The sequence below is a fragment of the Mixophyes fleayi genome, chromosome 3 (genome assembly GCF_038048845.1).
Source record: "Mixophyes fleayi isolate aMixFle1 chromosome 3, aMixFle1.hap1, whole genome shotgun sequence".
In the NCBI taxonomy this organism is placed as follows: Eukaryota; Metazoa; Chordata; class Amphibia; order Anura; family Limnodynastidae; genus Mixophyes; species Mixophyes fleayi.
Genome location: NC_134404.1, coordinates 97,145,122 through 97,159,272, shown reverse-complemented (window position 1 = coordinate 97,159,272; position 14,151 = coordinate 97,145,122).

Below are 14,151 nucleotides of genomic sequence, written 5' to 3'. Positions count from 1 at the left end.
GTCCAGCGGGGACGAATTGATAATGTGTGAGGATGAGGAAGTACACACTGAAGGGGGCGAGGAATCAGAGGATGAGGATGAGGACGACTTCTTGCCTCAGTAGAGCCAGTTTAGTTTGTACAGGGAGAGATGAATAGCTTTTTTTTTTTTTATCGACATATATTAATAAATAAATCCCCTGATCTTAATATAGTGAACTCCACCCAATTCTAAATTGTTACTTCTAGATGGAGTTCTTTTTTGGTTACTACTAACTCTATTGTGTTCTTTGTTCTTTTGCATAACTTTAACTAAGCAAGGTCTGTATTGTGTTTTTTTCCTAAATAAAAAAAATAAATAAGAAACAAATCTTAACTGGGATGTAACTTTCAATAAAGAGTAAGTAAAGTAAATATTTATCTGTCTTATTTTATTTATTTATTTATTTAAAACCTGCAGTTCTCACTGATGGCTCATCCAAACCTCGTATGTAAATATAAATAAACACACATTCTTTAGACATTATTATCTTTTTATTTGCCAGGAGTTTGATTAATTATGTGTAGAAATGTAAAGGGAATGAGGTCTATATCACAAACAAACGTGTATTGTTATAGTGCCTGACTTGTTTGGTTTCATGTTTTCTGTTCTAATCAGCCTTCAAAGTGGTTGAACATGACTGGATAGTTTCCAAGTAATTTATCCCTGGTTCACAAGGCTGTGTGGTAGTATTCCGTGCCATCAAGCAGGTTTCTATTGCCTCAACACTTGTATTTCATTGGAATGACAAGAAACCAAGATTTGCAGGCTGCCAGGTCTCTTATCTAGTCATGTGGTTCTATCCAGGAAAGGAAACTAGCACACAGCAAATGCTGTTTGCTGTTACAGATCAAAGCTGCTTTAAAACAAATGCACTTTACCTTAAGGTGTTAAATTATTCTTTTGTCTTTGATGTGTAATATCAAACAGCATGTGTGTCCTATCAAACATATCAAACAGTGGCTTTCACATACAAGCCTAGCACAACTCTGCTTTCATTGTGAGATGCCTGGTAAACTCATTACTAGATCTAGTATTGGGACAGGATTTACTATGTAGTAGAGATGCTCAGGCTCTGTTCCCCGAGAACTGTGCACACCCGAACTTCGCCAATCCAAGTACTGAGTCAAGCCGGCTCGGTACTTTTGCACGCCCTCGAAATTGAAATCGACTCAAAATGTCATTGTTACGTCGTTGGATCTTGTGAGTACCGCCCTCCACGGCGATCCAGCGCCATTTCACAGAGGGACACAGAAGGGGTAGCACAGTTCTTGCCAGTCTCTAGTGCAGTTGGGCAGCGTCATAGGTAGAAAAGAGAGAGGAGGGGTAGCAGTGTTCTTCAAAGTCTCCAGTGACATTCAGGAGAGCTCCATTGCTCCACTGCTAATTGTCATTTCTGAAATAGAAATAAAAGGGCTGGCAATCTTGTTCTAAATTTGCAGTCACATTGTACTTTGTTATATAGCCAACACACAAACAAGAGTGATCCATTGCTCCATTGCTAATTGTCATTGCTGAAATAGAAATAATAGGGCTGGCAGTCTTGTCCTAAATCTGCAGTCACATAGTACTATGTTATATAGCTAACACACAAACAGGAGAGTTCCATTGCTAATTGTCATTGCTGATGTAGAAATAATAGGACTGGCAGTGTTTTTATTAAGCTGCAGTCACATTGTACTGTGTTATCAAAATAGATTCACAGCAGTACACAGAAGACCAGGCGCACCAAGCAGCTGCTGGCACCAGTCATGATGATGGTTATCCCTCTACGACATCTGCTAAAGCCTATGTTAAAGTGCATAGTGGTTTTAAGTCAGGGAAACAAAAATGTAAAAAAAACACCTTTTACCTTGGAAAAGAAAAAAAAAACAGTAATCCAGGCAAAGTTATCTGCAGAAAAAAATAAAGTTGCCAACATGCCATTCTATACACGCAGTGGCGAGGAAAGAATGAGGCCTTCGCCTATCTCTATGAGTGCTAGTTCTGCAACTGTCACTGAGGCATCTTCTTGTAAGGTTAGTCGTGACCAAGCAAGACCTTGTCATTCTGACTCAAAAAGTGGTGCCCAAATAATTTTACGTGTAAAAACCGAGCTGGAAGTGCTACGTGTAAGCCTGACCTTTCTGATAGTGTACCCATAATGAAGGCCCCTTTCAGCATTTCTGCAGATGTGTGCATGAACAGCCCAAGTGTAGCTGGTGATACACAAATTGAGGTTGCCACTTTGGAATTGCAACAGGATGAGGGGGATATTTGTGTAGCTGAGAAGGGCGCTAATGAGGATGTTGATGAGGATGATGTTGTTTTTGTAAGTCTTGCACCAGTGGAAACAGTTCTTGCACGTGATAAGAAGAAGGCCATTGTCATGCCTAGGCATAAGACCAAAAAATCCACCTCTTATGTGTGGAGTTATTTTTACCAAAATCCTGACAACAGTTGTCTAGCCATTTGTAGCATTTGTAAAGCCATAGTCAGTAGAGGTAGGGACCTCAACCATCTAGGAACCTCATCCATATTACGCTATTTGAAGCGAGTTCATGGCAAGCTGTTAGGAGGAAAATCGGAAACTTATGCTAAAATAATAACAACAAGCAGTCCAGCATCAGCTAGGTCCCTTCTCTCAGCTAGATCCCGACACATGCAATCTACACCCACAACACCGTCCTCATCAATATCCTCAGTAGCGATTGGAGTTAGTCCTGCATCCAAGTTTCTAAGGCTAGATGAGTTCTCCACTATCCTGGACTCCTCAGAACAATTCTTGAGCATTAGTCCCACTGCTGCTGCTGCTGCTGCTGGGGGTGGATCTTTATCCCAACAGCAGACCAAGAAGAAGACTTCTAGTAGTTTACAACAATTGACTGTTAAACAATCCTTTGCAAGAGGAAGCAAGTATGAAAGCTGTCACCCTGTCCCAAAGCGGATAACAGACGACATGGCGACTATGCTAGTATTAGATCTGCATCCAATATCCACTATTAATGCAGCTGGTTTTAGACAGTTACTTGAGGTCTTCTGTCCCCGTTACTAAATTCCATCATGACACCATTTTACTAGAAAAGCTATTCCTCACCTCTACCAGAAGGTTCGTAAAAATGTAATTATTGGGCTACAAAATGCCTTCTACCCACTGTACACTTAACCACAGATATGTAGACAAGCGGAACTGGGCAAACTAAAGATTATATAACTGTGACAGCCCACTGGGTTGGTTCGCCTTCACCAACAGGAACAGCAGCAGCATGTACCCAAGTACATCACATTTGTCAGAGGCAGGCTACTCTGTGTATCACCGGCTTCACTAAGAGGCATACAGCTGACATTCTGTTACAAAAACTAATGGATGTCATTGCAACATGGCTGATCCCGCTTGCACTCTCATTAGGATATATCATTTCTGATAACGCCACCAGTATTGTGAAAGCATTACAGCTGGGTGAATTCCATCACATTCCCTGTTTTTCTCACACAATAAACTTGGTGGTGCAGAGCTTTTTTAAAAATGACAGGGACGTGCCGGAGATACTGTCTGTAGCCCGTAAAATATCTGGACTTTTCCGGCATTCGGCAACAGCATGTAGGAGATTGCAGCAGCTACAAGAGCAATTTAATTTGCCCTGCCACCAACTGAAGCAAGAACAAGGTGGTAACAAGGTGGAATTCCACCCTGTATATGCCTCTGAGGATGGAGGAACAGCGAAAAGCCATTCATGCTTACTCCACAAGCCATGACATTGATAAAGGAGGGGGGATGTATTTTACTGAAGCGCAGTGGAGAATACTTTCCGTGTTGTGCAAGGTGCTGAAGAAATTCAAAGTAGTCACAAGTGAAGTGAGTTCAGACACTGCTAGCTTGAGCCAAGTGATTTTTTTAATTAGACTTTTGGAAAAGCAGCTTGAGAAACTGAAGGAGGAGATGAAACAAAACAATTACGCCAAGTATGTTGGACTTGTAGATCAAGTACTTTATTTGCTTCGCCAGGATCCAAGAGTTATCAAAATCTTGAAATCGGAACACTACATTTTGGAGACTGTGCTTGATTCTAGGTTTAAGAGATATGTCTTTTTTGTTTCCAACTGACCCAGATCTGAAGAGATGCAAGGAGCTTCTGGTGAGCAAGATGGCAGCTCAAGTGTTACGTGACAGGACAGTGTCTCCTCCTTCAGTTTCTCAGTTAACTGCTGCTAGGAAAAAACTTAGCTTTCCAAGAGACCCAGGGATGATGCAGATGACTCAGCACAACATTTTGATATCTAGTCTTGTTTACAGTAAAGGAATTGACCAAAATTAGTGACACCTCTGCTGTAACTCCACCTGATCCCACTATCAACTATCAACATCTAAAGAATGGTGGAGGATTATTTTTATTGTTTGAATGGTATAAAGACAACAGTTTTATTAACAAAGAACAACGTTGCTTGCAGAAGTAATGTAAGCATGGATGTCTAAATAGACGTGTATATGTATTACTCAAACCTTCCACTTTGCAGCTCTTTCATCAGTATTGCACAAGTGTTTGTAATCTGCACTTTACATTAAAGATACCTAACTATATTATAATTTTTTGGGAATTTCGAATCTCAGTGATGAACTTGTTTTTTGCTGTGAATATCAATGGCTCTTTTTAGTGCATTGTCTGGCATACACCTTAGTTTTCTGCGCAGAAAATAACTTTCCCAAACAATGGCACTATCTTTTCAGAGATTTTACCAAGTGATTACACTATGCATATATAATAGACAATGAACACAACTGTTTAAAACACGTGGCAACAATACCGGAAGTTCACATACTCAATGCAGGAAGTACACATACCCTATGCAGTGCAATACCTTTAAAACGCAAAACGACAATAAAAAGAAACATTTTTCTTTCTTGTCCCTTGATTCAAGTTAGCATTCCTTCAGATTACGCAACAACGGACATTCGGTTTCGCAACACAGAGTGAACAACAGGTTTTGAACACATTGCGTTCTTTCCCGTATGAGACGCGTCCGTCAATCCATCCTTTGTTGAGGAACCGAAAACCGTAAGCGTTGCATACCTGCCGATAACATAACCTCCAAACTCAAGCCTGTTGGCCAAGAGGTAAGCAGAGGATGCTGCCCAGCCACTCCCATTGTGTTTAAAACATAATCAGAATGCCCGGGCAGGAATCTCCGTCTATCTCCCTGCTGACAGGCCCATGTACACTGTGTACAGCTGTAGGGTCCACCACTGACGTGGGGATTGGGAATCAGAGAATGATGCTGGAGGAGGCAGGAAACTGAGTTCCCATGCTCCCCACAATGTGGAGTTAAAGCTGGGCAGCTAGTGCTTGGGAAAGACTTGGCTGTATAAGCTGTGTGCAGGTGAGCTTCAACCCACATAGCACTTGGTCATGTTAGAAAGGAAAGAGCTTAACATACATTGCAATAAATATATGTTTTTAATATAGAAAAGCAGTAAGAACAACATGAATTGTGTATGTGATGAGTGCAGAGGATCTGCTTCCTTATATATATATACATACATATATATATATATATATATATATATATATATATATACATACAATGCAATATGTGTACACACACATATTTCAACATGGAACAGTGCCCATAGCAACTAAATTATAAACAAATAGCATATTTATTTGCTTTCCAAGCAATACATTTAACAGCATGCGCTTGCTTTAGTCAGCAATAGGCAATAAGTAACTTATTGACCAAAGGTTATCTGACCTCACCTACTGGTGCACTGCCAACCTGGTCCTGTGATATCCATTTTGATTAAAAAAAAAAATGTGATGACGGCTCTGGGAACCAAAGCGTTGCCTGCATTTATGATGTAATGTCTGGGTAATTGGGCACAGGAGCACAATTTGCCGATCCCTGCAAGTATAGAAAGTGCCGTGTTTCTGAGCCATTCCTTATGCTGTTAATACTCTGGAACAGTTCAGAGCACCCTGCCCTTACCATACTGCATAGTAACTGCACAGTGAGAGGTGCACTTTGTTCTGCATTTAATTAGATGTTCATAAATTAGACAAGCTCAGTCATTCAGTGCAGGTCACTCTAACATTAGTTATATATATGGATGCTTAAAACTGTTTTCCATTTGTGCATCAATTTTTTTTTAAAATCCTGTGAAGTTTTAACTTTTATTCACAAAATAGAAAATAATATCTAAGGATTATCACATATGTTATATCTATCATGTAACTATTCCTATATGTAATGGGTGTGCTTTTTGGATGACAAGCACCTAAGCAATAAGATTAAGTATGATTTGAAGAGTATGGCCATAGGCACAAGTAGGCAGGTTCATTCTATATCATAATCAACCACCTCTTTATAATAAAACGTGATTACATTGTTATCTATAATATCATTTTAATTTGTAATATTTTACTAATGATTTGATCACCATACATATTTTCATTCTAATGGAGCATGTACAGTATATTACACTTTAAATAAGTTATAATCTATATATAGGAAAAGATCTCTCCAAAATGGCTAATCTACCTAGAATCCAACATGTCATTTTTTTAGCAAACAAATGGAAATAAACAGAACTGGTCTCATGCAATGTGAATATGGGCTGCAATATGCTCAGTGATCTCACAAGTAATATGCTAGCAATCAAGCGGTCTACGCCAGAGTTAAGGAACTGGCAGCTCTTCAGCTGTGGTGGAACTACAAATCCCAGCATGCCATGCTAGCCACTTGTCAGCTGGCCTAATTTTCAGGGACAGTCCCTGGTGCCTTTAAAGATTTGTCCCTGTAAAAATGTTATCCCTTGTTTTACAGTTTGACCAGCTCTACTGTATATGTATTCTTATTCTGTATATTTTTTAAGTTTTAAACTGAACTCTTTTTGAAGAGAAGTATAGAATCTAAAAGTGATTGCATTATAATGACGTTCAATAAACCTGTCAGGATAAAGATATTAAGGTCTGCCCAGACTGAACTGCATGTGACGTGCTTGTAAGCACCTGCTCAGCACCAATGTGTCCCTGGAAATAATTAAACTATGTTTTTACCCGTTGTACTCTATGCTCTAACCTGGTGCTCTCTAGCTGTCAGTGATCTACAACTCCCAGCCCAGCAGTCAAGAAATGTCCCAACATGGTAATCTCACAGAATGATCACCTGCACTTCCTTGTTCACTTAGTCTTTGAGGAACTTGGTGATTACTGGAGAAATGGAGGTGCTGGGCGCTCCTCATACACTGGGTAAAGGGGCTAGTACACAGTGGTCACACAGTCCAATCTAAGTGCACTGCCTCCTACAGTCAGTGAAGAATGCATCTGGTGATTGCACGGTGGCTCAGTGGCTAGCACTTCTGTCTCACAGTGCTGGGGTCATGAGTTCAATTCCCGACCATGGCCTTATCTGTGTGGAGTTTGTATATTATCCCTGTGTTTGGGTGGGTTTCCTCCAGGTGCTCCGGTTTCCTCCCACATTCTAAAAACATACTAGTAGGTTAATTGGCTGCTATCAAAATTGACCCTAGTCTCTCTCTGTCTGTCTGTGTGTGTATGTTAGGGAATTTAAACTGTAAGCTCCAGTTGCATGGAAGATAACTGAACCGTACAATAACTTGCTGCTGTTTTTTTTAAAAAAATACAAAGTACTGAAACCTCCCCTTGCCATTTCCTGTCGTTAAAATTTTGCTACTTGAAGTGAGGTGCTCATCTGGACTGATGGCAGTAACTCTTCTGAGTATAAGGCTGTCCTTATAGTAGTACTGCAATACACCCAAGGCCCGTACCCTTGTCCTCAAGTTTGACCATATTAACATAAATGATTCATTTCCCAACGCCATCCCCTTCAGCTTTCCACTCTGGGCAGTTACAATAATATGACATAAATTGATTTTATTCTGTTATTGTTCTGTAAATATTCTGTAAAACACATGAACTTAAGTCATTTTAATGTATGTCTGCACTGTGAATCCAATTTATATGATTATTTGCACTTAACAGGGGTTAATTCTGCTGTATTGATTGTTCTTTCAAGATAGAATCCAATGACACCCATAGGGCTAGATTTACTAAGCTGCGGGTTTGAAAAAGTGGGGATGTTGCCTATAGCAACCAATCAGATTCTAGCTGTCATTTATTTAGTACCTTCTACAAAATGACAGCTAGAATCTGATTGGTTGCTATAGGCAACATCCCCACTTTTTCAAACCCGCAGCTTAGTAAATTTACCCCTTAGACTCCACTGTGTCCAATAGTGGCTAGATTATCACATTACGTGATTAAGTGTTTGGCTTTTGAACAGCTCTAAAACATGAGGGTGACCCTGATTTCAGGAACAAGAGAGCTATTTACTAACTGTAAACACTTTGTGTGGATTAAGTTTTGTGCCACCTCACCTAGACATAGGTACATAGCCACTTCCCACTAGCGGAATTTCTGCAGCCATTTGCCCGTTTGCCCATAATGGATAAAGTCCTGGCTATTTCCACTATACGATCACCTTTTTATTAATTTCAACTCTTAAATTTTATTGTAAAATACAGCATGTTTGAGCCTCAATCATATCTTAAATTATCCATGAATGTCTTTATTTCGTGTCTCACTTTTATTTTGAACATGTTTATGTACATTGTTAGAATTGCACCTAAAAAATGTTCTTCCCCTTACAAACTGCTCCTGTTTAGAGCAAAAAGCGTCCCACTGAAAATATAATCCTTCACCAAATTGCTGGAAAGTCATGTTGCCTTGAAGGGAAAACAAGCTATGAAGCTACTTCCTAAACCAGAATGTCCACTCTGCACTCCTGAAACTCATTGTGATGTATACGTGACAACTTTTTGTGATTGCTTTCCGGGAGCTGCCGTGGGACAGGTAGGCGTGCCGGGGGCGGGGCTCCGAAATCGTATCATTTTGGACCCGCCCCCATGACGTAATGATACAAACGCATCATTTTACAGCAGGGGACGGGGCCCGGAGAATGGCGGTATTTTAGCCGTAATTCTGCAGATGCGGGAGATTGCTATACTCTCCCGGGAGTCCATGAGACTCACCCGAAATGCGGGAGTGGCAAGTATGTTGTAATGCCTTATACCATAACACAAATTTTTACTTTTGATTGTAGGTACAATAGGCAGCGCATTTCTACACCTAACTCATGACAGTTTAATTGCGCAAGATCAGATGTATGACATCACAATATGTGTGTTACAGGCCCATACTTTTGCAAATACTAATATTGTCCTTTTAGTTTTTAAAGTATTTTTTCATACTACTCTTTTCATTAATTTAACATGTTCCCAATACTCAGGTGCATCCTTTGCAAACATTATGTGCACTAACATTTGATGTAAATACAGGAGGGTATTTATGAAATTACAACAATAAAAAAATAAGGTTATAATCATTTTTCATTTTTTTTTCCCATTTTCTTCTTACCCCAGTTTAATATCCGCCACAGAAAAATTGCACCTCCCAAAAACAAAATAAAAACGGCCCATAAGCAGTCTGAGAATGTACGTCATTTAAGGCCCTTTTTAGCTTTACAAGTTAGCATTGCCCCTTTAATAGATAGTGTTTTATTCTAGTTTCTTGGCACACAGAAAGCGAAAACAACACACTGAAAGATCAACCAATTATCTAACTGCAGTTGATAAAACCCTTCACCCAGCAGGCAGCTGGCCTTAGATCTGACTCAACAGAACGCACAATAAAACTGCTGGGGCTGTACACAATGGAGAGTGGCTGACATCATCACAGGGTTTCTAAAATTGTCACCTTTTAACAATGTTTAAGGAAACCACTTAAATTAGTATAGGTAAAATCATACACAAGGAAAAGTGCAGTTATTCTGAACTGAAAAGCTGCATCTATCAGATTCGTTATTCTCTTTTCTCAGGTAAGAACACAGCATAGTTGACCATCAGAAATTTTATGTCTGGTAATAAACTTCTATTTTATAGGTAAGAATGAAGAGACAGTGTGGTCTTCTCTTTTTATGCGGTTTTGGGTGTTAACTATAGTGAAAGCTCTGCCCCTTTATGCTAATGTCTTTGGTATATCGTTACATGCCCCGCAAATGTTGCTTCAGTGTGTACGAGATTAAAATCATTGCTCACGACAACATGGCTGTAAAAAGTCGCTACCTGGATGGCCGCTCTTCCCTTTATCGTCTGAGACAAGATTAGTGTGTATGCAGTCCATGGACCGAGCGATCGGATCATCGATCGGATGTAAAATCGATCGGCATAAAAAATTGGTGGAAAATTGTGTAGTGTGTATCCAGCTTTAGTCTTCTAACCGAGCCAACAAACTAGCTCTTTCCGCATTGTAGAGCCAGTGAAGGCCACGTTTTGGGTCGTTGACTTCCAGTTATAGGTCATTGCCTCCTATAACTCAGCACCTTCTGTTGTCAGTGTGATAAGGTGTTGTAAATAGTTCTCTTTATTCCTTCATGTACAATGACCACGGTGTCCTCCTGGGATAGACTCAACCCCTAATGTTGTGATTTTTAATCAGTTCCTTTTCACCCAGTGTTTTTGATAAGGGAACTTAAGTGAATTTTTAAAACACCTGTTGAGATCAGGTGATCATTTTTCTGTCAATACATTCTGAATAAATCCTGCTATTTGATATTATATAGTAGGTTCATTAACATAATAATAAGAAGAAGTAAGATTTTTAGATACAAAACAGAGGTGAGTGCAGGAATAAGAAATGCTCTGGGCAATGTGCTGCTGGGAAACCTTGGGTCCTGGCATTCATGTGGATGTTACTTTGACACATACCACCTGCCTAAACATTGCAGACCAAGTACAGCCCTTCATGGCCACGGTATTCCCTGATGGCAGTGGCTTCTTTCAGCAGGATAATGCTCCCTGCCACACTGCAATAATTGTTCAGGAATGGTTTCAGGAACATGACAAAGAGTTCAAGGTGTTGACTTGGCCTCCAAATTCCCCAGATCTCAATCTGATTGAGCATCTGTGGGATCTGCTGGAGAAACAAGTCCAGCACACTATTAGGCAGATGGTTTTAATGTTGTGGCTGATCGGTGTATAGAGATAAAACGGGACTTTACAGCCGCGCGTAATCGCGGACCGCAAAGCTAATTGAATATGCCCCTATGGTTCTGACTTACAGGCAGATTCATATTGATGATAGGTGCCGCTGAATACCTCAATGTTCAGATGTGCATATTATGGAAAGAAATCACCACTCATTTTTCTGCACATCTCTATGGGACAAGAGAGAAATTGAGCAGAAATTTCTATAAAACCTCTGACATGATGTGCCTCAGTCAGGGCCTGATTAAGGGTCACAGCCGCCCTAGGCTACTACACTGCTTGCCGTTCCCCCCCAATGTGCGTATACATATACACACACACACACATATATATATATATATATATATATATATATATACATATATATATATACATAGATATATATATATAGATATAGATAATTGTAAAACATTAATTAATACATAAAACACACTTTATTATGCACTTCCTCTCTTACCTGATCTTGCAGCGTAGACTACCTGGTGTTCTCTTTTGCTTGTTCTTGGATCGTTGGCCGTTGGCTGGCTTCTGTAAACTTCTGGCTTCTGAAAACTTGGGAGTCCTGTATTTAAAATGTGCAAAAATTGTATTATAGTGCAACATTTTAACAAACCCTGAATGATACAAAACAACCCCCTAGTACAGTCAGACAATAAAATATATAAAAATTATTTACACTCATATAGTAACATCTACCAGCCCTGTCTATCTAGTATTTAGTATTCTAGTGACCGCTGAAACCACAGTCAGCACCCACATCACCGCCACACAATACAGAGATCCTGCCCCCCGCAAGCTATTTCATCACCTCCCCCACCAGCCAATTCATACCCCTTCATTTTTATCAACCCGCACCAGACAGTTTATGACCCCCCTATCCAATTTATTAACCCCCCTCTAGCCAGTTCATTACCTCCCTATTTCCATTTCATTAATCCCCCCTATCCAATTCATTAACCCCCCTCTAGCCAGTTCATTACCTCCCCATTTTCACTTCATTAACCCCCCCTGTAGCCAGTTCATTAGCTCCCCATTGCCATTTCATTAATCCCCCTCTCCAATTCATTAAACCCCCCCTGTAGCCAGTTCATTACCTCCCCATTTTCACTTCATTAATCCCCCCTCTAGCCATTTCATTAACCCCCCCATCCAATTCATAAGCCCCCTCTATCCAATTCATAACCCCCCCACCCAATTCATAAGCCCCACCTCTAGCCAATTAATTACCTCCCCATTTTCACTCCATTAATCCCCCCTATCCAATCTATACTAGCCAGTTCATTAATCATCCCATATCCAATTTATAAGCCTCCCCCCATTAGCCAGTTCATTAATCCCCCCCATTCATCTCTCCCCCCCCCCCCCCTGATATTTAACAAGCTGCACTTACCTTGCTGTCTTCTGTTCCTCCTCTCTCCAGATGCCGGCGCTTGTCATCTTCACATGCAGCTAACAGCATCCGACGCTGTTAGCTGCACTGTCACTGTGGGCGCGCTCTGTTTGATTAGTGTGGTCACGTGAGATGTGAGATCTCACATGACCACACTAAGCAATAAACTGCAGCCACACTGACAGCGCAGCTAACAGCGTCGAATGCTGTTAGCTGCGTGATTGGGTACAGGAGCATGAGGGACCGCCCCCTTGAGGACAGGGACGGCCCCATTAGAGGAGAAAGAAGCCGATCGCCGGCATTTGAAGGAAAAAAAAAAAAACAGCTTGCAATTCTGCCGCGCTGCGCCCCCCAGGACTCAGCGCCCCAGGCTGCAGCCTGATCAGCCTAGTGGTTGATCAGGCCCTGGCCTCAGTAGACCTTTGCAGAGACACATCGCGTCACCTCATGCCAAATTGAATCTGCCCCCCAAGAATTGCGATGCAATAATGTACTGGTGCACAATATATGCATGCACATTACAGAATCCATGCTGCTCATGTCATGCACTTTAGAGCCCCACGCGTGAAGTAGGTCAGGGGTGTCAACATGTAAGTGCAGTACATCATCATCATCTATTTATATAGCGCCACTAATTACACAGCACTGTACAGAGAACTCATTCACATCAGTACCTGCCCCATTGGGGCTTACAGTCTAAATTCCATAACATACACACACACACACACACACACACACACACACACACACACACACACACACCAAGAGATAGTGACACTAGGGTCAATTTGATAGCAGCCAATTAACTTACTATTATGTTTTTGGAGTGTGGGAGGAAACCGGAGCACCCAGAGGAAACCCACGCAAACACGGAGAGAACAGGAAGACACAAATTAAGCATGCCCCTTTGAGATACCTCATATTTTGAAGTACATTGCATCTATTCTTTAGAGCCTGCAAATATTTTAAGATGCGAGTAACTCAAAGCACAGACCTATAAATTCAAGCGTTCAGACGTATTATGAGGGACAAGCCTGTTCACATGCAAACAGGGCATCTTTACATCCAACTCTCAGTCCGGCCATGTGTCTGGGTCAGGGGCTGGCTGGGCTGGGGGGCAGGGGGGCATCTGCCACCCGGGCCGGTCCCATAATGGGCTACCTTGGGCTGAGTCACTGGGCCACCTGCATTTTTTTCCCTTTGAAATAGGCTGCTGAGTCGAGTCTTGCCCCCGGGGCTGAACTTTGTCAGCCCTCCCCTGGTCTGGGTATATTTTATTGTAGTGTAAACAAGAAAAGGTCATTTTAAAATAAGATAAATAGGTCTTTTGTAATTTATTAGGGAATGAGGAAGCTGTAAAAAAAATACAATTACTTTTTCCATCATGGGAAATATACTAAAGAGTATATTGTCCATTCATTAGTGACATGTACAGTAACTGCTTTTGTTGATGTACACACTAATATACCAAAACATACAAAACCGTCCCTTTTACGAGACCTTGATTGTCTTTAAAAAAAGTTATGGTTGGTACTTAAAAAACATCCCAGCACAGAATACATTGCATTGTTTTTAATTCACAAATCAGCTGATGACCATCAGGTGACGTTGTCACAGCAGATGGGGTGTAAACTTCTGTAGTCTGTTTATAAAGATAGCAATGTGTGTAGGAGTACGCTTGAAGATCATTGCATTTATACCACTG